Genomic DNA, 26,033 nt, shown 5'->3' on the forward strand with positions numbered 1-26,033 from the left:
ATTAATTTATGGGATGATTATCTCCAAAGTTTGAGAAGAATAAAGGAAGTGATTTTCAGCTACTGCATGAAAAAGCAATTTTGGAGGAAGATGTTGATAGGGAGATAGTAGTGGAATGGATAAGAGCCACAAAGATGGTAATAAAGGAGTACACCAAGGCATGGGATAAAATTATTCATCAAATAATTTTTATTCATTCTTTATTATCCTATATTGAAGAATTAATTGAAGGCTTGCACAAGACTATTCCAAATGGAAAACTAGATCAGGAAGCTGAGGCGGTTGTGATTTATCCCTTTAAAGATAAAATGTATAACAATCATTTTATGTAGGTGATTGAAGAGATGATGTCTACAAATAAACACTTAGAGATAATGCAGGTAGAGTTGTCTCAGTTAGTTGATGCCACTAAGAAATTTTGGTCTTTTGTCAAGAATCTGGTAATAAAGTTGAAACATACAAAGACCTTAGATGTAGAAAAATTGTCGCTTGTTTTGCAGAGTTTTGAGCAGAGTTTTCCCTCTGAAATTTAAATTCAATTTGCAAAAAAGTCTCTAAAAATAGTCAAAATTTCAAACTTCAGTTCTTCAGCATAGAACTCCTAGTTTAGTGGGGTTAGATTTGAAAAGAAGAGGGATTTTTATTCATCGTTTTCCACATCCAGAACCTCCAGTTAACTCGTAGTTGAATGCATAAAGTTGATTCATCAATAATAGAACTGTTTTTGTGCATTCCCGTGAGTAAAATACAGTTGGTCACTTATATTTCAAAACATTGGATTTGGCACTTCTTTTGCATGGATTTAGTCACCCAACTCATCTTTTAAGGTGTTAGATAGAGTTTAGGGAGCTTAAGTTCAAATTTATACTTGTTTTTCTTTTATTTTTTGATCGATTTTATTCAATTTCAGGTGGCAATTTCACCCAAAAACCCTAGTTTTGAGATTGGATATTTTTAGTTATAGACTCTATATAAACCCCTCTATTGTTTGTAATATGAGTTGGATTTTTGGCATACACATTCATCGAGATATTAATGTAGTTTTGGTGTGATCTTTCTATCGAAACTTTGTTGAATGTGAATGAAGTTTGTTCATGTTCTGGTATCTTAGTTTTGTGCTTAATGATTCAAAAAACTTATATATATGGAATTATTGATCATTGAATGATTTAAAACAATAGATAAATTAGTTACAATGGATTTTTAAAGAAGCATATTAGGAATTTTGTCTTGCATGTTTGCATTCAATTTGGCTGTGCAATGTGATTGATTCTGAAAATGATTATGGTATCATTTATTCCTTTGATGATTGCATCATATTCACATGAATTGTATTGATTTGGTTTATGTGTGTGTTTTAGTATTGTGATTTTACCTTCCATTCTTTGAATTATTCAATGTTTAACATTGTCTGTTAGGATTTCATTCTTTTCTTAAGTTAGACATTTCTAAACTCTCCATTTTTTATGCTTTTTATAATCTCTGGTAGTGTAGAATAACTAGCATAAAATATTATTTTCAAATTTGCATTTCATTCATATATATAAATTTTTAAGAAAATACAAAAAAATTATGCATGTTAAAGAAAGATTGTTGTATTTATAGTCATGAAACCAACATGCCCCCTTGTTCATGACACATTGTTTCCCATTGATCTATCCTACGTGGCTAAGACATAGAATTGCATAACCTTGGAGCATACTTCATGTGCTATTCAAGAAAGGAGTTTTGTTGTAGATCTCGTGCCATTGGTTGTGGTAACATCACTGTCAACAAAAGTTGTGCTAGAAGGAGGGACATTAAACATTAGCACTGGAACATATACTGTCTTTCTTTCTAGAAAGGTATTGATGGGTGCTTAGATGTATTCTTGAAAAGGGACAATTCTTCGAACTCTCCCAGTATAGAAAGGTTCATTTGGATAAAGGGAAACCCAAAGCCGCGAGTTATTCCTCACCGAATCCCTTTCAGGATATTAGTAACCTAGTGGTGGTGACCCCTCCAGCTTTACATCCTATGATAAACAATGTTGCTCCAACACCTACTCCTATGACGTTCTTTACCAATAATGAGAGTTCCCCTCTCAATTTGATCAATTATACACCTTTACATGTTTTGCCTAATTATCCCTAGAAATTCTACCCAAAATACATATATGGAGAGTCTCAAACTATTGAAGAGCGTATTAAAATGTTAAAAGAGACCTACAACCGCAAGGAAATCAAACATCAAGATGTAGTATGCAAGCTCTTTGCCTACACTCTCAGCAAATTCACTTATAGCTGGTATGTCAATCTGCCCCAAAACACTATTACTACTTGGCAAGACTTAGAAAACAAGTTTTTAGGACATTTCAAGATCTATGTTGATCCAACTATTCTTTATCACCAATTTGTTACAGCCAAGAGAGAACCCATTGAGCCCATAGCTATATGCAACCATTGATTTCACAAACTTTTTCAACAACTCCAGTCACCCTACAAAATTCCACAGGAAGAAACCATCCAGGTTTATTTGAATTCATTGGGCCCACTTACTATTGTTTTCCTAAGGAGGCTTCCTCAAGATGACATCAATAACTTGCAAAAGGTATATGACTTGGTCGTGTTGATCACTTGGCAACAAGAAATTTTGGTGCTATCCCGTCTTTGGCTAGTTTAGGAGATGCTAACTCAATTCAAACCATCAATCACACAATTTATAATCACACTCCTTTGCTCAATCCTATATGTGTTCCTCCCACGGTTCCCCAAAATCCACTATTGACGTATCAGAACCATGATCCCCCATACACAACCTTCTTTCAAACACAAGCTGAGTAGGGTAAAGAATATAGTTCACAATTGATGTCTGAATTGGAAGTGGTCAAGAAAACTTTATCCCAAGTCACTGGTGAGCTGACCAAATTGAAATTAAATGCCTCCTCCTATCACCAACTGACTTCATAGGGTGCAACCACAAGTTAAACTCCCAAAATTATAATCAGAAAAACAAAGCTTCACAAACAAAACTATTGGACAACCCTGATCAAATAGATAGTGGAGCACTAGGCTAAACAATGGAACGCTTCCAAATCAGGTAGACACAACAAATTTGTATGAGTTTACTGATGTTATTATAACTACATATGGATGTAGGTTGCATGAGACATTTCACCATCAGGAAATTAACTGCAGAGAAATGCAGAAAGCTTCACAAATCATGCAGTGTAAATCATAGCCACCTTCTAAACTGATGAACACCATGATGCTGGATTCATATGTATATATGAGTGGGACTACCCTCTCACAAATAGTTACAAAAGAAGTGTTTGTCTATCCTTTTCAAAAGTAAGGTGAACCAAAATAGTTAAAAGTTCATGCCTTCTAGAATTAGACCAATTATAATCTTAGAAACAAGAAGGAATCATTGATTGATGGTATTCCTCCTAGGTCCCAACCAATTTTTCTAGACCCACATGCAAGTAATACCCCAACTGCTCCCAACATATCTAAAAATTTGTCATCCAAGCTGACATATACTCTTTCTACTAGACCATCTACAGTAAATAACAAGAAATATAGTGTGGTTGAAGAATTGAAAAGGGTGGAATCCAATATGTTGATGCTTGAGGTGTTGCAAAATTGTCTAGAACATAGAGAAGCTTTAATCTAGTCCTTGAATCCTACATAGAAGAATGTTGTCACTCCAACACTCGTGAAACTAACAAAAAATATCAATGCCATGGAGGTGATGCCTACAATGATTAAAGATGCAGCTGAAGCACCTCCATTTCTATTAAGTGTCCAGATCTTTGGTAAGAACATGCATAATTATTTAGTTGATTTGAGCGCCTCCTATAATGTTGCGTCGTATTCCATTTGTCAAAGATTAGGCATGACCCCAATCCCAACCAATCAAGTAGTTATCTAGTTGGATAAATCATAAGTGAAAGTGACTGGTGTCTTGAAAAATGTTCATGTCCAATTGGTGGGAGATCTTCGGATCCAAGTTTATATTGTCATCCACATTGTGGATATTCCAGAATTATATGGCACGGTGCTTAGTTGATATTGGACTAAAAGATTAAAAGGTTGGTTCTCAACTGATTTCACACAAATGTGGGTTTCATGGAGAGGTGTTAGTCATTAGATTAGGATTGATGCTAAACCCAAACTTCAGAAAATGATAATTGAGTATAATGACCGGAATGAGGTAGTGAATTTAGTAGAAGCTAACCTAGGTATTAGTCCCAACTAGTGCTGAGAGGGGAGGGGTGAATCAACACTTAATCAATTTTTCACAATTTAAATTTTAACTTAAATCTGCATTCATCCAAAATCCAACAATATACTTAATCACTGAATTAAAATATGCAAGCATGAAAGTTGACAGTGACACCAAGAAGTTATCTCGTGGAAACCCAAAAGGGAGAAAACCACGGTGTCAGTAGGAGCTCATAAAATTTGTACTCTTTTGAAGTACGCCCTGTGAGGAGCCATCCATGTTAGGAGATTACAAATACACTATTAGGTGCCACCCGGTTAAGGGATTTTGATCAAGGCTGGTTAGTGCCTTTACCCTGTTAAAGCTATCCTGGTTAGAGGACTTGGAACATCAATTAAGATGTCACCCGGTTAAGGGATTTTACAATAGAGACCTATTAAAGTCTAGCCGGTTAAGGGATTTTACAATAGAGACCTATTAAATTCTACCCGGTTAAGGGATTTATGTTGCAGTTGTTAGAAAGATATAGATGGATGATCTATTGAATTAGCTACTGATAACTTGATCAGATCTTAATATGCATCACACTTAATACACACTAGTTGTGTCTTCTCTACATAGCACCGGTTTCCTTCTTACACCTTCGGCTCTTCACTCAGTCGGTCACCTATCCCTCAGCATTGCACTCTACCAATCCTCAGACCTTCAACTCTGCACTATGTTGGTCCCCTGACCTTAGGCTCTACACTTTGCCAGTCATCTGATCTTTGGCTCTGCACTCTACCAGTTCACTATCTCTCGACTCTGCAATTACTCGATCTACCTCAAACACACTCTACTATGATAACACCTTTTAGAACTTCCTCTCTCTCTGCTCTTCACTTTGGATTGCCTTCAACAAAATCTCCTTGTTGCAAATTTCACGATCAAAACTTTCTGAATGAACTTCAAGAACACTTTATACATTTTCTGTCGGCACCTTCAAGAATTTCCTCAGTCAAACCGATCATGGATTTTAGAAGATTTCAAATTCAAAATCTCCCACTCTTTCTCTGCACGCCTTACCCCAATTTCACCAAGTGTTCAACCAATTATGCCACCGCATCTCCCAAAGATAGAAACTTCTGAGTCGTGTTCAACCAAATAAGTGCAAACCAGAAAATCCACATGTAATCATGCTTGACTGCATAATAACCGAAAGTTGACCTTACCAACATATGATTTGGCATAGACACAAGCTCACCAACTCATCCTTTGCCACTACAACTGAATAACCAATCATTTCTCCAAGATTTATGGTGATCACTTGTCTTCCTTCTGTCATACCGGTGTACCGGTATGCCACTGTACTTCTATATTACTGGTTCATCCTTTGATTGTCGGTTTGTTGTGCTAGCACCAAGTCTCTTCCCCTATTTACCAATGAGTTACCAGTTTGTATAAACAAATAGGTTTTCTTGCTTGAGTCACCTTTTGTGACTTCACCATCATCAAAGTGACCGATCTTCCTAAATGATAGACCAGTTGGCTTGGTCTATCTTTCCTTTAGCTGATTGAACCTTTGATCATTAAATACCAAAGTTGTTTCCATGTATTGTAAGTCATCACTTTTGCTTACTGAAAAACAACACCACTCTACCTATACCACTTCACAGGTTAGTGTCTTCACCGGTAACTTTTGGACATCAATAACAAATCTTAGCACATATATCAGTTCATTGGATTAACCAGTTTTTTCAATGCCAACAATCCAACAATCTCCCTCTTTGGAATTGATGGCAAACACTTCATAATCTAGCTAATTAGTTGCATGTTCCTTCATCTCTGTACCAGTCCTGTTCCTTCATCTCTTTACCTGTTCACCCATTACTTCTACCCTAAGTAATGAATATTTCCCCCTGTCACTGGTCATGCTCTGATACAACAACTTTAGCTCAATCACTACCTGCCAATGCTCAAGCACTCTAATCATATCTCCCCCTTTGACAACAATGCCAAAGAGTCCTTTCTGAACACTTACAAGACTACTCCCCCTAACCAGAGTAGTCCACACTCATCAATCTAGTTGTTTTTAAAAAAAACTTGAAATCATACCAGATTGATGTAGAACCCTGCTTGCTTACTTTACTGAATGGGGGGGCATAACCCCCAACTTATCTCTGAGATAGTCAAAGGTGTCCTTCTATAGTGGCTTGGTGAATATTTCAGCCACCTTATCTTTTGTTGGTATGTACTCCAACATCACTTCCTTTTCTTGAACTTGTTCCCTTAGATAGTGACATTTGATGGCTATATGTTTCGTTTTGGAGTGCATCACTGGGTTCTTGGATATGTCAATGGCACTGGTGTTGTCATAGTGAATCACTACCAGTCCAACCACTTTTTCTTGTATTCCTTCTATCAGTTGCTTGATCCAAACTATCTATGTGTAGTTGATTGTAGTAGCTACATACTCAACTTCATCTATGGATTGAGAAATGTAGTTTTATTTCTTACTTGTCTAAGATACAATCCTATCTCCAAGAAAGAATGCACCTCCACTGGTACTCTTCCAATCATCAATGTTTCCAGCCCAATCTGAATCAGTGAAGACACTTAAACTAAAGTCTCCCTTGTGTGGATACCAGAGACCACACTCATTAGTCCCCTTTAGGTATCTAAATATTCTTTTGACTGTCTGTTGGCATATGATGAACCAGTTTAATAATATGACAAAGTATGTTTTCATTGATGTCAATAAGTGTAGGTCAACCAGTATGAAGAGATGTAGTGAACCAGTGTCAGGGTCTCACTAAGTGTGACTACCGGTTGGTAGTCTCAACTCTAGGGTTTCTGGTTTGGCAATCTTGTTTGTGTGATGAAACTGATGGTATTCTATGATGAGTTAGCTAAGAGATGATGATGAGATCAAGATGCCACATCATTTTTGTGCACGTGAAGGATTTCCTTGAAGATCTTGCATATGAAGATCGACTGCATTAAATGTCTACCTCGGGAATGAACATTCTTCTTACCGGTATGAGAAGAAAGCGTGATGGTTTACTGATTTCTATGTGCGGTGAAGAATGGACTATACAGAATGACTTGCGATCTATTTAAGATTGTTTCATACTATGAAAAGTGTTTGGATGGTCAAGATTGGACCGCTTATAATTGTTAACCTAAGATGCGTAGGGTTTTTGTTACCAACCTAATTGTTGTCTATAAGGCCGATGAGTTTTGATATTGTTGTTGTTCGCAAAAGTTGTGTGTGTATACGAGTGATGAGATACTTGCCAGACCAATGAGTGAAAACTGTAGAGTGTGATTGCAGAGTAGAGGAACTAAAAAGGATCTACCTTAGCATATAGTGTTGTTATCAGATTAGAGTTTTACCTGTTGTCTTCTAACCATTTCAATAGAAGGAAAATCCCTTTGTCGGGTAGCTTTAACAGGCTTACTGTAAATTCTCTAACCAAGTGACTCAAGTTCATTGAGTTCTTTAAATCCTCTAGCAAGGTAACCTTTAAGAGGGTTTCAACCTTTAACAGGGTATATAGCCATCCCTTAACCAGGTGATCTTTAATAGGATCGATTCCTAGCAGAACCTTATTGTAAAGTCTTTAATTAGACTAGGCTCCTAACAGAGCGAGCTTCAAAAGAGTTCAAAACAAGCTTGTGGGTATTCATCCCCACCGTGGTTTTTCCCATTTGGGTTTCCATGTGAAAAATCAATGTGTCATGAGTTGTGCATTTTTCATGTGGTGATTAAGTATTCTTTGTTTGAATGATTATGCATGCAGAGCTAATGGTTATGGTATTGCTGATATACCACATGCATATGTTTATGGGTGAAGTAGTTATCAAGTATTGAATGCATTTGAAGTGTTCAGTTTTACTGGTTTATGTTGTCTGAAGTCTTACTATGTTTAACTGGTATTACCATGGTTAAGTTCAGTAATGAAGACAACTGGTTAGTATTGTTTTAACTTGATAAGTTGCAGAGAAGTTTTTGTATGTACTGATTCACCCCCCCCCTCTTAGTACCAGTTAGGGTATTTGTTGTTCATCATTATTCATCAATTGGTATCAGAGCAACTCCAGGTTCTCGATGATATAAGCTTAACCGCTTGAGGAAAAATATCTTGCCTTAATGATGAAGAGGGAAGGTCCTAAGTTCAATAGAGATAACTTCAAAATATGGAAGGACAGAATGAAGATCTATATGAAGAGTTTGGGTGCTCAACACTGGAGCTATGTTGAGAATGTCTATGTAATCCCAACTAGCACTCTAACCGATGATCAGAAAAGAGAGATTCAAGAAAATGGGCAAGTCATAGAAGCCCTTATTAGCAGTTTGTCTGATAATGAGTTCATTGATGTACAAGATAAGGACATTCCTAAAGATGTATGGGACACATTAGAAACTATTTATGGCAGTGATGAGCATGTCAAGCAAGCTAAGGAAGAGAGCCTTAGAGGAAAATTTGAAGACATGAGGATGGTTCAAGGTGAGACCATTCAACAATATGGCATAAGGATCAAGACTATTGTTGGAGATATCAAGAGCACTTGTGGAACAATTGATGATGCCACCATTGTCAATAAAATTATGAGATCATTGTTACCGGTCTATGCAATCAGAGTTGCTGCTATTCAGGAACTAAGATCTATTGACAAAACCAAGGTATCCTTAGACTCTATCATTGCAAAGTTAACTATATATGAGTTGAATAGCTATGATGGCAGTGTTCAGAAGACTGAGTCAGCTTTTAAAGCATCTGTTACACCAACCAGAAAAGGAAAAGAAGTAAGTACTAGTTACGAATCCATGCAAAGAAGAGGTATGGATGATGAAGAGATTCTGATGGAGTTTGAATCTCTTCTTGCCAAGAGACTTCCAAAAGGCACTGGAAAATATAGAGGTAAGCTTCCTTTAAAATGTTTTTTCCTGCAATAAGATAGAACATATAGTTGTTAACTATCCTAACAATGACAATAAGGATAAACCGAAGAGGTTTAGAAAGTATAAAGGAGGAAATAGAAGAAATTGTCTTGTTGCAGTGGATGAAGGTGTTACTGATGAAGAATCTAAGGATGAAGAGAATGAGGACATAGTGTTTGTAGCTGTAAAGGAAGAAGTGTCTAATAAGAAAGCACTTGTCTCTTGCATTGACAACTCTAATGAGTGGATTATTGATAGTGCTTGTTCTCACCACATGACTGGTGATCGGGGAAAGTTTTTGTCTCTAGAAGAATATGATGGAGGTGTTGTCAGATTTGACAATGATGCACCATGCTTGGTAAAAGGAAAAGGATCCATCTCACTGAATGGAAAGAGAAGTGCAGATGATGTCTACTAGGTAGAAGGTATTAAGCATAACTTGTTGAGTGTTGCTCAGCTAAATGATAAAGGACTCATTTTGGAGTTCAAAGGTGGAGTTTGCAGTATAATTGGAAAGAGTGGTGAACTTATTGCCACCGATAAGCAGACCAGAGGTAAATTGTTTCAGCTGAATGCCAAGATAAGTCGGTGTCTGATAGAGAAGTTTGATGATAGTTGGATATGGCATAGGAGACTTCGTCAGATGAACTTTGATAATATTGTAAAGGGTAGCAAGATCAAGGTAGTAAGAGTATTGCCTTTGCTAAACAAACCAGATAATTTTTTGTGTAGAGAATGTCAACTTGGGAAGATGTCTTCCTCAACTTTCAAAGGTAAGTCTTTTTTAGCAGAAAAATTACTTGATCTTGTGCATACTGATTTGTGTGGTCCTATGAAAACTAGAAGTATTCAGGGAGATAGGTATTTCATGATTCTTACTGATGACTACTCAATAATGATGTGGGTCACATTCTTGAAAGACAAGTCTGAGGCGTTTGGAAAGTTCAAAGCCTTTAGAGCATTAGTAGAGAAGGAAAGTGGTCAAAAGATAAAATGCCTAAGAACTTATCAATGAGGTGAATTCACTTCTGATGAATTCAACAAGTACTGTGAAGATGGTGGTATCAAGAGGTAGTTGCCTGCCCCAAGGACACCACAATAGAATGGCATAGAAGAAAGAAATAACAAGACTGTAGTTGAAGCAGCCAGAACAATGCTGATCCAAGGAAAGGTTGCTCACACTTTTTGGAAAGAAGCGGTGAGCACTGTAGTCTATACTATGAACCGGGTACTCATCAAGAAAGGTAGAGTTAAAACCCCTTATGAGTATTGGACCGGGAAGAATCCCACTGTGAGTTATTTCAAAGTATTTGGTAGTAAGTGTTACATCAAGAGAGGTAAGCATCTGAGCAAGTGTGATGCTAAATGTGATGAAGGAATATTTTTGGGATATTCCACTAAGAGAAAATCTCTCAAGTGCTACAACAATAGAACACAAAAAATTGTCGAGAGTATCAATGTCAGGGTTGATGAATCCCCTAAGGAACTTGAGGAAACCTGCAGCAAGGAAGTGGAAGATGAACCGGGTATAGCCTTCTGGGAACCAGTTAAGAAAGAAACAAGTAAAGATAGTGTTCCTATACTGGTAGAAGCTGTAGTAGGTGAAGAAGAAGAGGAAAAGCTAGTAGAACTAGCTAGAGTGATTCCTAGATATGTGAAACTACACCATGATCTGAAGCAAATCATAGGAGATAAAGATGCAGGGATACTCACAAGAAGAAAAGTGAAAGAAAACACTTGCATGATTTCTAAATTGGAGCCCAAGACTTCTAGAGAAGCACTTGTAGATGAAGACTGGATCAAGGCAATGGAAGAGGAGCTAGACCAGATAGAAAAGAATGCAACATGGTCCTTGGTACCCAGAATAGAACATAACAATGTCATAGGTACCAAATGGGTCTTCAGGAATAAGCTAAATGAAGAAGGTACAATTGTGAGGAACAAGGAAAGACTTGTATGCAAGGCATATGCTCAAGAAGAGGGAGAAGACTATGGAGAAATCTTGTGGCTAGACTGGAAGGTGTCTGAATGCTACTTGCATTTGTAGCATTCAAGGCATTTAAGGCATATCAGATGGATGTGAAGTCTGCATTCTTGAATGGAATCCTAGAAGAGGAAGTGTATATTGAGCAACCAGATGGGTTTGCCTTATCAGAAGATAGTAACATGGTGTGTAGATTACACAAAGCCCTATATGGATTAAAACAAGCACCTAGGGCATGGTATGAATGGTTACACTCTCATCTTGTGAAGATAGGATTTCAAAGACCAAGTAAGGATAGCAACATCTACCCAAAATATGAAGGTGATCAGATTATGATCTGTGAAGTATTTGTAGATGAAATAATCTTTGGAGGAGATGATAAAATGAGTCATGCTTTTGCAGATGAAATGAAGAAAGAGTTTGAGATGTCTCTGATTGGAGAGATAAAGTTATTCATTGGTTTACAAATTCAATAGATGAGAGATGGAATCTTCATTTCCTAGTCCAAGTATGTCAAAGAGGTATTGAAGACCTTTGGCATGGAGGAGAGAAAACCGGTTGGTACACCAATGGTGACCGGTTGTAAACTGACTAAGGAAGATGATTCAGCGTTGGTGAATGAGGAGTACTGGTCAATGATCAATAAGCTGCACAATGTGGTGCACAACAAACTAGATATTGCTCATGTAGTGGGCATAGTAGCTCGTTTTTAGAAAAGTCTAAGAGAATCCCACTTGGTAGCAGTCAAGAGGATTCTTAGATACCTGAAAGGGACTATTGACTATGGATTGTGGTATCCATACAATGGTGATTTTAATCTCAAGGTATTTACCGATGCAAATTGGGCAAGTAATGTGGATGACCAGAAGAGCACAACCAATGGAGCATTCTTTCTTGGTGGAAGACTAGTCTCCTGGACAAGCAAGAAGCAAAGCTGTATTTCTCAGTTTATAGCTGAAGCGGAGTATGTGGCAGCATTTACGAACTACACTTAGGCAATCTGGATGAAACATGTATTGGATGGTTTCAAAGTACCTATATCTGAACCAGTGAGTATATTCTATGACAATACTAGTGCAATCAATATTTCCAAGAATCTGGTATTGCATGCTAGAACTAAGCACATTGAGCTCAAGTATCATTTATTGAGAGAGAAGGTTTAAAACAAAGAGTTTGTATTAGAACAAGTTTCCAGTAAGGAGCAGCTAGCAGATATATTCACTAAGCCCTTACCGAAGACTACATTTACCTTTTTGAGAGGTGAATTAGGGTTTCTACCCCTTCATGAAGTAAACTAAAAGTTGTGTGCTCCACATCAGTCAGGTATTACAGTGACAAATCTTTCAGGATTGATGTGTTGAAGGATGCTACTCCATAGGGGGAGCCGCATAGTGGAGTATGGAAGCTTGTGCCTCCACTTTGGCATTGTTGTCAAAGGGGGAGAAGATATAAGATAAAGATATTTTAGATGCACTGGTCTATGATTTTTATTTACTTGCGATGCTACACTGAGTATTACCATCAATGCCAAAGGGGGAGATTGTTGGCATATGATGAACCAATATGATAATATGACAAATTATGTTGTCATTGATGTCAATAAGTGTAGGTCAACCGGTATGAAGAGATGTAGTGAACTGGTGTCAGGGTCTCACTAAGTGTGACTACCGGTTGGTAGTCTCAGCTCTAGGGTTTCCGGTTTGGCAATCTTGCTTGTGCAATGCAACTGATGGTATTCTATGATGAGTTAGCTAAGAGATGAGGATGAGATCAAGATGCCACATTAGTTTTGTGCACATGAAGGATTTCCTTGAAGATCATGCATATGAAGATTGACTGCATTAAATGTCTACCTTGGGAATGAACATTTTTCTTAGCGGTATGAGAAGAAAGCATGATGGGTTACTGATTTCTATGTGCGGTGAAGAATGGATGATGCAGAATGACTTGTGATTTGTTTAAGATTGTTTTATACTATGAAAAGTGTTTGGATGGTCAGGATTGGACTGCTTGTAATTGTAAACCTAAGATGCTTAGGGTTTAGGGTTTGTGTTACCGACCTAATTGTTGTCTATAAGGTCGATGAGTTTTGATATTATTGTTGTTGGCAATAGTTGTGTGTGTATTCAAGTGATGAGATACTTGCCAGACCAATGAGTGAATACTGCAGAGTGTGATTGCAGAGTAGAGGAACTGAAAAGGATTTGCCTTAGCATATAGTGTTGTTATTAGATCAGAGTTTTACCTGTTGTCTTCTAACCATTTCAACAAAAGGAAAATCCCTTTGTCAAGTAGCTTTAACAGGCTTACTATAAATCCTCTAACTAGGTGACTCAAGTTCATTGAGTTTTTTAAATCCTCTAGCAAGGTAACCTTTAACAAGGTATATAGCCATCCCTTAACCGGGTGATCTTTAACAGGATCAGTTCCTAGCATAACCTTATTGTAAAGTCTTTAACTGGACTAGGCTCCTAACAGAGGGAGCTTCAAAAGAGTTCAAAACAAGCTTGTGGTTATTCATCCCCACCGTGGTTTTTCCCATTTGGGTTTCCACGTGAAAAATCTGTGTCATGAGTTGTGCATTTTTCATGTGATGATTAAGTATTCTTTGTTTGAGTGATTATGCATGCAAAGCTAATGGTTATGGTATTGTTGATATACCACATGCATATATTTATGGGTGAAGTAGTTATCAAGTATTGAATTCATTTGAAGTGTTTAGTTTTACTGGTTTATGTTGTCTGAAGTCTTAATGTGTTTAACCGATATTGCCATGGTTAAGTTCAGTAATGAAGACAACCGGTTAGCATTATTTTAACTTGATAAGTTGTGGAGAAGTTTTTGTATGTACTGAGTCACCCCCCCCTTTCAGTACTAGTTAGGGTATTTTTTTTTCATCATTATTCATCACTGCCATCATGTTAGTCTCTTTCGGATTTGTAGAAAATCTGGCAACCAAGCCAAAACTTGTGCTATGTCTGGTCTGCTATGTACTGCATACTGTAACTTATCAATCATGGATCGCTAAAGTGTCTCATTTAATTATTCATCCTCATCATGTTTAGACAGCTTGCAACATGTAACCATTGGAGTTCCAATAGGTTTGCAATCTTCCATTCCAAAAGTTTTTCAGAATTTGCCTTATATACTTAGTCTGACTGATGAAGATGCCATTCTTTAATTGAGAGACTTGCAGACCAATAAAGAAATTTATCTCTCCAATCATGGACATCTCAAATTCTTGCTGCATTTATTCTACAAAGCTTCTTCTCATCTCATCATCTCCCCCAAAGATGATGTCATCTACAAAGATCTCAGCAATTAGGTGTTTTCCTTCAACTCCACTCTTAAAATATAGGTTATTGTTATCACTAGTTCTTTTGAACTCTATGCTTAGCAGATATGAGTGTAACCTCTCATACCAAGCTCTTGGTGCTTGTTTCATCCCATACAAAGCCTTTTGTAACTTGCATACCATATCCCAAACCCTTTAGGTTTCTCTATGTATACTTCTTCCTTTAACATCCCATTTAAGAATGCCGATTTGACATCCATTTGGTAAACTTTAAATTTTTTATAAGAAGCATAGGCCAACAAAATTCTAACCCCTTCCATCCTAGCTACTGATGCGAAGGTTTCTCCATAGTCCAAACCTTCTTCTTGAGCATAGTCCTTAGAGACCAATCTTGCCTTGTTTCTTATCACCTTACCAGTTTCTTCCATCTTATTTCTGAACACTGACTTGGTGCCTATTACATTTTTATTTTCCGGTCTAGGCACTAGAGTCCATGTATCATTTTTCTCTATTTGCTCCAATTCTTCTTCCATGGATTTGACCCAATCATGATCTTTTAGAGCCTCCTTTGATGTTTTGGGCTCAAAAATTGAGAGCATACACTCATTCTCTCTTGCTCTTCTTCTGGTTAGAACTCTTGCATCCTTGTCACCGATGATATTTTCTACATAGTGATTATTTCTAACATATTTATCCAATACCGGTTCACTCCTTGTAGCTTCTTCTATTGGTTGTGCAGGTTCTACTTCACAAGCTTCTTCATTAGCCACTTCAACAATATCTTATTTAGTAGGTTCCACCAGTACATTGTACTCAAACCCTTTGTAGTCCTCCGGTTCACTCTTACTATCCTATTCATTTTTCTCAGAGTACTCATCTACTCTGACATTTGCACTTTACACAATCTTACCGATCCTTTTGTTTAAACACTGGTATGCCTTGCTCTTTATTGAGTAACCTAAAAGGTTTCCTTCACCACTCTTGGGATCAAATTTTCCAGTGTACTCATCCCTTTTGATATAGCACCTAATTCCAAATACTTTTAAATAACAAACATTAGGTGAGTATCCACTCCATAATTCATAGGGAGTTTTATTTGTCCCCTTCTTTACCTGTATCCAGTTCAAAGAGTATACAACAATGATTATTGCTTCTCTCCAGAAGATATGTGGGATGTCTTTCTATATCATCAGAGTCCTTGCACAATTAATAAGAGTTATGTTTCTTCTTTTAGCAACTCCATTCTGCTAAGGTGTTTTGGTTGTAGACATTTGTCTTATGATCCCCTGTTCCTCACAGTAGTTCATGAACTCTTGAGAGGTGAACTCTCCTCCTCTATCTAATCTAAGGCACTTCAGATTCTTACCGGTTCCTCTTTCTACTTGATTCTTAAAAACCTTAAACATGTGAAAGGCTTCAGATTTTTCCTTCAAAAATACAACCCACATCATTCTTGAGAAGTCATCCACAAATAACATAAAATACCGGTCTCCATAGAAACTCTTGGTTCTCATGGGACCACACAGGTCTATGTGAAATAAGTCCAGCATATTTCTAGATGAGAAAGTTTTACTACTGAAACTGGACCCAGTCAACTTTCCTAGTTGACACTCACTAATACATTCGGAGCTGATTTCCGATGACCGTTTGTCGAATTTGCGACTAATTTTCATCGGAGTGTCGACAAAATCAACCATTGAAAACTCGGCGTCAGATTGGTCGACGATGCCATGCCCGTTGGAAATACAACAATCCAATGGACTCTGCTGACGGTCAAAGAAGTCGTCGGAATCAGTAGATTTCATCGCAAAGCCGATGACGATTTGGAACTTTGCACCGACGGTGATGTTGTTTATCCGATGCTTGTGTCGTCAGTCCATTAGGAGACATCGATGACCGTCCGACTATGAAGTGTCATCGCACATACAACATCCTCATCAAATGTTTGTGTGGTTTGAGTCGGAAGTGCAATGACTCCAGAACATTTCACCGACAAGAACGCTATATGTCCACCGATTACATCGTCGGTCGAAAGCTTGGTATTTGTCGTAATTCCAATGATGATAATTTTTATTAAAAAAAAATAATTATTATCTTGTCATTGATATGTACAACGAATGATATTCTATCCCCACCACCTACCAGTAGGGGCATAGGTTTGAGGCTAATATGAGGTGCATGGTTTCAAGCTAATATGATCAGGCGCACCATGGTTGAGATGGTCCAACTCCCTAGTCTCACTCTATGACTAAGCTCATGCCATATCTAAATCAAATACATCTCAAATACATCGTCGGTGGAAAGTTGCAAAATGCCATTTTCATAGATAAGCAAGACATACACAATTGGGCACAATCACCAAGAGAACGGTAAAAAGTGTGTTTGAGATCATTGCCCTAATTGTGGTGTGGTCACAAAGAGATCACCATAAATTATTCAATCTCTTTGTGACCACACCACAATTAGGACAATGATCTCAAACACACTTTGTTCTCTTGGTGATTGTGCCCAATTGTGTATGTCTTGCTTATGTATGAAAATGGTATTTTGCAGCTTTCCACCAATGATGTATTTGAGATGTCTTTGATTTAGATATGGCATGAGCTTAGTTGTAGAGTGAGACTAGGGAGTTGGACCATCTCAACCATGGTGTGCCTGCATATGTATATAGTTTTGTGTATTCATTAAAGATTTTCATTTAATTTTGAGCATTTTGGTTAGGAAATCAGGGGTCCACTTTACATTCTTGTTGTTATCCAATTCACTTAATTTAGCTCTGTTTCTTTCTTCAGATTTGGGGTCTAGAGCTCCTCCCTAAGCAGAGATTGTTGGTTTTGTCTCCCCTGCTTTGGTTGGAGAGTTTCTTTCTATCTCTGGTAGTTAGACCACAGAGTTCAGCTTTTCTTAGATTCATTAAGCTTTTTATTTGTTGTGTAGTGTCTTTCTTGATATGCTTGATTAGGATAGTGTTTAATCTTTGATTTGCTAACCCTAATGACTAACATTTTTTTCTTGTGCTTCTCTTTGTGTGTGTAGCAATCAAATAGGTTTTTCTAACTATCCTTCTTTTTTGCAGAGCATCATATACATATACATATTATGTATATATCTATATATCTACATATACATAAATGACCAAATCCTATATATCATTTGGTTTGATTTTATTATTGGTTGTTTTCACATATGATATTATTATAATACCTAATGTTATATCCCTATTTATTTTTGTTATCCAATTTTCATTTATATGTCAATTGCATTTAATAGGGGTTTTTTTGTTGTTAGCATCTTCATGCTTTGAGTCTAAATTTTAATATCCTGAAGCTTATTCTAGTCTTTTCTAAGGTCCTAGGTCCTTGTTGTTTTGGAAATCTCATTAAAAGGATCCAAAAGGTTTCAAATGTACCTTATAAATGAAAAGAAGGGATATATTCTTATGATTATATTGTAAAAACTTTAGAAAAGAAGCACATTCATATGACTTCATGAAAGCAAAAGTTTTTTCCAAAAGAAAATACTTTGGAGGGAAGGTCATTCAAGTCTTCAAATGCATGTTCTACATGTGACCAATGATTAACTTGAGTTTGAAGGAGTCAAACTCAGGTTTGACATAGCTGGACTTGGGTTTTCATGAAAATACCCTATTAGGGAGAGGGACCAGTAGTTGTGAGGGGTAACTTTGTCAACATGTAGCCATCACATGGAATATCATAAGACCTCCAATTTTTTTAGAAATGTAAAATGGACATTTAACTATCTAAAAATTAAGGTTTGAAGGCGTGACTTTGTTACCGATTTTTTGACTTCAAGAGATAAAAAATAGAATTATTATATACCTCATGTCTTATCATGAATTTAGGAAAGTTTAGAGAAAGGATTTATTAAATACCTTGAAGGTGTCTATAAGGTTGAGCTTATTTAAAAGGATGAGATTTCACAATGCAAGGTTTGGAGGGAAAATAATTCACTTGAAAAGGCATTTTAATTCAAAAGATGTAAAGACAAATAAAATTCTTTATTTATTTACAAAAGTTTTCTAAAGGCCTCCTTCCACGTGATTATCAAGAAAATCAATTTCATGCATATCTTGGAGGGAAATAGAAAGCTAAAAGTATAAGCTTTCATGTGATTTTAGGGTTTGCATTCTGTTTCAAATGAAAAGAACCATTTATAGCCAGATTTTAAAAGTTATGCTAGGGTTCTGTTGGGTCTCAAATCAACAAATTGGATAGGTTCTAAGGAAATGCCAACTCCTATGATCAAACCCTCCAATTGACTTGGCCAACTTATAGAGTGAACCTATTTGGTTACTAACTCTCTCACTTTAGGCTCTGCAGGACCTAGGCGGGTATACCTACTCACTAGTTGTTCCTTCAACTAATACTTTTTATAGCAGATTTAGTGTCTTCATTTGACTTCCCCCTATCTCAGAATGGCATCAGTTCCTAGAATGGAGATATAGCAGATGAGTTCAAGATTGTTGTTGTAGAAGCTATTTGATCTTGGTGCTTGAAATTTATATATATACTATTGCTAATTTACCCTAGAATTCCTACTCAACTACTCCTATTATTCTTTATGTGCAAGTATGAATTGATGGGTTTTGTTTTATAGATGACCAGTGCCTTTCTTTGTTGTTTGGGCTATAGAGTCTTTATATTTCTTTACGACTTATTGTGTAAACTTATGAGACAATTTTTAAACCCACCCCCTCTCAATGAGTCTGTCAATTACTATTTCTTATGAGCTCTACTTGGATGTCTTTATTGTAAATTGCTTGAATGAATTTAACTCTAACCTTAAGAGACCATCCGTTACCTTGTCATTCATCCCTCATAACAAGAGTGAGTCGCCTTGCAAAAATTTTAGTTGAGTCTTTGTCTTGTTAAAAATTCGTTGGTTCAATCCCTTATCCACTTGTAAATCATTTTTTTAGATCCTTAACATTAAGGTTCAATGGTCTGTTGAACCTCTTGAACCCCTTGAACCATCTTGAACAGAGTTCGTAGTGTTCATTTAGGTACCGCAGGTCCTAAGTCTAAGACATTTTCAGGCTAATGTTCACTTAAGTGTTGTGCAAGTGATATGTCATATACTATTCAAACAGTTCAAGGAAGTTCAAACAGTTCAAGGAAGTTCAAACAGTTCATTCAGTTCAAGCAGGTTCATTAAGTTCAAACAGTTCATTCAGTTCAAGCAGGTTCATTATGTTCAAATAGTTCAAGGATGTTCAAATAGGTCAGGAAAGTTTAAACAGTTCAAGGAAGTTCAAACAGTTCAGGGATGTTCAAACAATTCAAGGATGTTCAAACAGTTCGATGAAGTTCAAGGTTCAAGCTCTGCAAGTCTGATTTTATGATAGTCATATAGACCCACACATAGTAGCTCATATCTTTCTACTCAGGAATTATTTTTGAAATCACTCCAGTCAGAATGGAGAAGACTAGGTTTTGACAAACATAACAAAAATTGAGAAAGATCCAACGGTGAAAACAAAAGTTATGGCCCCCGTACCGAGACAGACTTTGACTGTCACAAATATTTTCAGCCCGCCCAGCATATTGAATATTTTCATTTTGGTTTAAAATATTCAAGTGCCACTTATCCAAATATTATTATAAACTTTAGAGAATTATATTTCTAAATGTTTATAAGTATTTTATGTTATAAAAAAAGAGTAATGGGGAAAGTGAAAAGCGTAAGTGAAAAGGTTTTTCAAGATTTGGTTATAAAACCGAATAATGATCTCATGTAACTATTTATGGCGAAATGATTGAAAGAGCAGGGGTTCTTCTTCTTTTCTTTTCTTCCAGCAGCTTTTGGGTGAGGGAGGGGAGATTTTCTGCAGGATTGAATGGTCTTTGAGCCATGTTTTTGGTATTTGTAAAATGAAGAGAATGTATGTTAAATCTTGGAGTTTAATGATGTTTTCTTTGATTGGAGATGATCTTTGAGTTGTCCCAATCATTTTAGATGTTGTCCTGTTCATTTGAAATGTGTATGCGTTTGTTAAAATCTTTGAATTTTAATTACTCATATGTCTGAAATGAAATGTCAATCTTTCTTTGTTTCCTTGAAGTTGGAAGATTCGACAAATGGCCTTTGTGCCTTTTATCTAGTTTTCTTTAAACTCATTAAATCTATAATCACATTCATCTCATGTTAATGGATGAATGTTAGTTTACCTTCTTTGTCTTTGGGTTAAAGTCATAGCAAGTTATTTGATTCATTGCAAAACATACAAAGGTAGCTACGCCTTGGAAAATAAGTAGAGAGCACTTGTATATAATTGTGGCAAGTGACTCAATTGTTGTGTTGCAAGTTTGTCTTTCAGCCTTGGGTGTTTAGGAGTCATTTTGTGCAGGTGTTTTGAGAAGACAAATCTGTTCACTAACAGATTTTTGGTGACTCTGCTGGGGAAAGGAATCGCAGTCTCAGTGTCTTCTTTTCTCAGAAATTTGAAGGTACCTCCCCGAGGATGGAGGTTGGCGGCTCTATTGAAAATGATTGCCATGAGGTATATCAAAGATATCCAGAAATTTTAAAATATTGGGTTCCAGCAAGAAGTGAATATATCTCTGATATTTTTATCTTTATTCCACCATTTAAAGAAAACCCAATCAAAGAAGTTACAGAAGACTTGGCAAGGGAAGTAGGATTTCTAAAATCCTTCTATGGTGCTGTCCTTATCAAGAGAAAATCCATCGTGCAAAAACCATCAGCAAGCAAGAAGGAGCAAATTGGTGTTGAAGAGCTTGTGAATTCAAATGAAAGGATTTTGTTACAACCTTTCTTCAGCCCAGAAGTAGAATCTCTCAACTCCATAGGCATGGGATGTCATCTAGATTCAAGTAGTTCTAATAATAAAGATTTTCAGACTAGTATGCAGCAGTGTGAGGCTTTTAGTTTCTTTGAAAGGATGAACAAGGATGATTCTTTGCACTTTGAGATTTGTAATCAGCTCGAAATTGAAAATCATTTGGGAAATGATATGCAAAAGGCCTAAGGAAAATCAGAAATTTATGATGAAGAATGGCTTTTTGGGGGTGGATGGTTATTCAAGAAAGTTTTGCATGTTACTAATATGATTTATAACATTAATGGAGTCGTCAGATGGCAGTTTTTAAGGACTACACCGAAGAGGCATCACCAATTGCTCCGTAAAGGCTCCTATTTCTCTCAGCCAGTCAATGGCTTCGTGTAGGTTCTTGCTTCCGATTATTGTGGTAGGAGTTTTTCCTACTTATGTACATATTGTATATATCTTTGGTGTGTGTAACGTTAGTTCGAGTAATGCCCAAGCTTTGGGCCTACCACTTGTTTGGGTGGTTTGCTGTTTTGGCTTTCCTCATTTTCAGTTTTAGTTTGTTAGTTTAGCCCTGCTCCCCTCCACCCATATTGCAAGAAGTTTCCCTTCCACTCTTTGTGACTCTATTGCCCAATGGTGCTAGGCACTTGTCTTTTCAACCGGAGATTCAGAGTTCTTTGCATTCTTCTTCGCAAAATGCAATCCCTAGTCAGAGCCAATGTTACCTTGTCATTCGTCCCTCATAACAAGAGTGAGTCGCCTTGCAAAAATTTTAGTTGAGTCTTTGTCTTGTTAAAAATTCATTGGTTCAATCCCTTATCCGCTTGTAAATCATTCTTTTAGATCCTTAACATTAAGGTTCAATGGTCTGTTGAACCTCTTGAACCCCTCGAACCATCTTGAACAGAGTTCGTAGTGTTCATTTAGGTACCGCAGGTCCTAAGTCTAAGACATTTTCGGGCTAACGTTCACTTAAGTGTTGTGCAAGTGATATGTCATATACTGTTCAAATAGTTCAAGGAAGTTCGAACAGTTCATTCAGTTCAAGCAGGTTTATTAAGTACAAATAGTTCATTCAGTTCAAGCAGGTTCATTATGTTCAAACAGTTCAAGGATGTTCAAATAGGTCAGGAAAGTTCAAACAGTTCAGGGAAGTTCAAACAGTTCAAGGATGTTCAAACAGTTCGATGAAGTTTAAGGTTCAAGCTCTGCAAGTCTGATTTTATGACAGTCATATAGACCCACACACAGTAGCTCATATCTTTTTACTGAGGCATTATTTTTGAAATCGCTCCAGTCAGAATGGAGAAGACTAGGTTTTGACCAACATAACAAAAATTGAGAAAGATCCAACAGTGAAAACAAAAGTTATGGCCCCCATACCGAGACAAACTTTGACTGTCACAAATATTTTCAGCCCGCCTAGCATATTGAATATTTTCATTTTGGTTTAAAATATTCAAGTGCCACTTATCCAAATATTATTATAAACTTTAGAGAATTATATTTCTAAATGTTTATAAGTATTTTATGTTATAAAAAAAGAGTAATGGGGAAAGTGAAAAGGTTTTTCAAGATTCGGTTATAAAACTGAATAATGATCTCATGTAACTATTTATGGCGAAATGATTGAAAGAGTAGGGGTTCTTCTTCTTTTCTTTTCTTCCAGCAGCTTGTGGGTGAGGGAGGGGAGATTTTCTACAGGATTGAATGGTCTTTGAGCCATGTTTTTGGTATTTGTAAAATGAAGAGAACATATGTTAAATCTTGGAGTTTAATGATGTTTTCTTTGATTGGAGATGATCTTTGAGTTGTCCCAATCATTTCAGATGCTGTCCTGTTCATTTGAAATGTGTATGCATTTGTTAAAATCTTTGAATTTTAATTACTCATATGTCTGAAATGAAATGTCAATCTTTCTTTGTTTCCTTGAAGTTGGAAGATTCGACAAATGGCCTTTGTGCCTTTTATCTAGTTTTCTTTAAACTCATTAAATCTATAATCACATTCATCTCATGCTAATGGATGAATGTTAGTTTACCTTCTTTGTCTTCGGGTTAAAGGAATAGAAAGTTATTTGATTCATTGCAAGACATACGAAGGTAGCTACGCCTTGGAAAATAAGCAGAGAGCACTTGTATATAATTGTGGCAAGTGACTCAATTGTTGTGTTGCAAGTTTGTCTTTCAGCCTTGGGTGTTTAGGAGTCATTTTGTGCAAGTGTTTTGAGAAGACAAATCTGTTCACTAACACCATCCAAGGAAGAAATACGACGAACAATTACAATTCACAAGTAAATCTTTTATTCAAATCTACAATATGAAACACAGAGTTTTACTGGAAGAACACAAGTAACCTTATCTCCTTTAGATAATATCACAAGCAACTGCCTACAGAAAAATGCAGTAATCCGCAACACATGTGCAAAGGAAAAACAACTAATTATATTATATATATTCACCAAAATAGGATAGTGGTAAGCCTGAGGCTATAATCTACTCCTTTCTCTAAATTTCCTCCATATTACAAAAGCTCCCTCCTTTATATGAGAGTATACATTATCACCAAGCATCATGGCTTTTCAACATATAACCGTCAACTAACACTTTTGTTTCGAACATTACTTCGACTAGGTATTTTCTCCCTTCATCAAAATGCTATATTCGGTCACTGTGGCTATTTCCTCATCGATACCTATCTGATATCCATCGGGTTTTTATGTCAAAGAAACCTTGGGCTTTGGTGACCTCCTTTATTTTTCCACTGAAATACCTCTTCCATCGATATCACTATGCCCCGTCGATGAATGGATCTATTGTCTCACCGAAGCCTTTCTTTATCCTCTCTTGTCATCTTCCACCAATAAATTTATATCGGTGAAACAACTCATATCAGAGACATGGCTTTTAGCCTCCTCAAAACCTATTTCCTCATCGATATATATCTGATGTCCATCGGGTTTCATGTCAAAGAAACCTTGGGCTTCGGTAACTTCCTTTATCCTTCCATCGAAAAACTTTTTCTATCAACATCACTACACTCCTTCGATGAATGGGTCTATTGTTTCATTGAGGCCATCTTTCTTTTGATGATTTGCTTCCACTATCATCTTTCATCGATGAGCTCATTAGTAATCTTCCTCGATAAAGTTGCATCGGTAAAACCACACATATCGGTAACATGCCTTTTAGCCTCCTCAAAACTCATATCCTTATCGATATCTTTAATTGATGTAGCTTCCTTCTATTTGATCGATATCGTTCTTTCGATAAGAATGCTTCTTTCGGTAAGTTTCCTTCATGTTGCGCCGATGGTATTATTTCCTTAGAAGCCTTTTCCCATTGATGAAAACCGTCTATGCTTTCTTTGATATCCTCTTTCAGTGGAATCATTTCTTTCGATGAGTCCCTTTTAGAGTTCATCGGTGTTACCTTTCCTTCGATACCCTTTTTATATCGATGAGACATCGCTGGGCCTCATCGATACTATTTGAATTTTGGATATTTTGATAGAATGCTATTAGACATGTTCGATAACTTATGGGTTATTACGGTATCCATGAAAATGATGATTTCTTCCAAAGATAGATGGCTTCTATGATTTAATCTCTCAAATCAAGATATTTTACTTAATTCAGATTTGATGCTCAACAAGTTCCACAAGCTACACCTTCAGTTTATGTCCTAGCACGTCACCGCAAGGAGGAAGGTTTATAAGAAAAGGACTGCATGCAACAGTCAAAGGGTTACTTCAAAGTTTGAATGAGAGGTTTTCCTCTTCGATGAAGGAGTTTCATAAAAATATGAAGAGAATCCATAAGGACATTTACAAAGCACCTCATGCCAACACCATGCAAACCACATGCAGAGTTTAGGCCTGATAGAAGTTAGCATCAAAGCTTCTGGAGAGAAATTGTCATAGTCATAATAGTAGATATCCACATTTGGAGGTAGGGTTTTCAGAACCCTATTTTAGAATTTTTAGTATCTTATTGTTTAAATCATGCATTGGATACGCCTACAGTAATGATTCAAGCAAAAGTCGGGTTAAAGGAGAAATCTGATTATCTATAAAAAATAATATAGTTTCAGCTTTGTGTTATGACAACATCTATAAGTTTGTCAATGCTTTCTTGCTCACCATAAGGGTTCCACATATTATTTAAAAGGGTTGATTGTCTTGCTAGATTTTCTTTTTCCTTGAAGTGAGCAAATCCCTAGGTCTCTTTTGTTCCTAGGATAGCTTAGAAAGTACAGTCATGCAAAAGTCATTTAGTGAAATCATCAAGAGTTTTTAATCCCAAAACAAATCTCAATCATAAATAGAAAAGGTGCAATAGTAGGATTGACACAAACCAGATAAAGATCAAGTACGGGAAGAAGTGAGCAAGGTCTTTTACATATAGGGTAATAAAAGTAATGAATAGTGGCCCAAAATTATTCAAAAGGTCAAGAAATAGAGCAAGATCGAGAGTCAAATTCAAAAGACAAAGACATCATATGATCATTGAGCAGTGATCTGAAATGCAAATTATAGCAAGGTATTGTGACTATAAGATAGAAACCATCCTAGGAGCCTCCAATATATCAAAAGTTGAGAAAGTAGCAAGCTTACTGTACAAAGACAGTGATCACTATAAAGTTGTAGTCAAGTTCAAAGCATTGATTTGTGGGAACAAAGGGTTTCATATGGGGATACAACAATCTCATGAAATATCATGACAGTCATAATCATAATCTAAAGAGTAGTCAAATCTCCAAGATAGATTGGTGATAGTGCAGTCATTCATTAATTGTTTTGGACATTTCAAGCT

Source organism: Cryptomeria japonica, chromosome 3 (genome assembly GCF_030272615.1).
Source record: "Cryptomeria japonica chromosome 3, Sugi_1.0, whole genome shotgun sequence".
NCBI classification, from domain to species: Eukaryota; Viridiplantae; Streptophyta; class Pinopsida; order Cupressales; family Cupressaceae; genus Cryptomeria; species Cryptomeria japonica.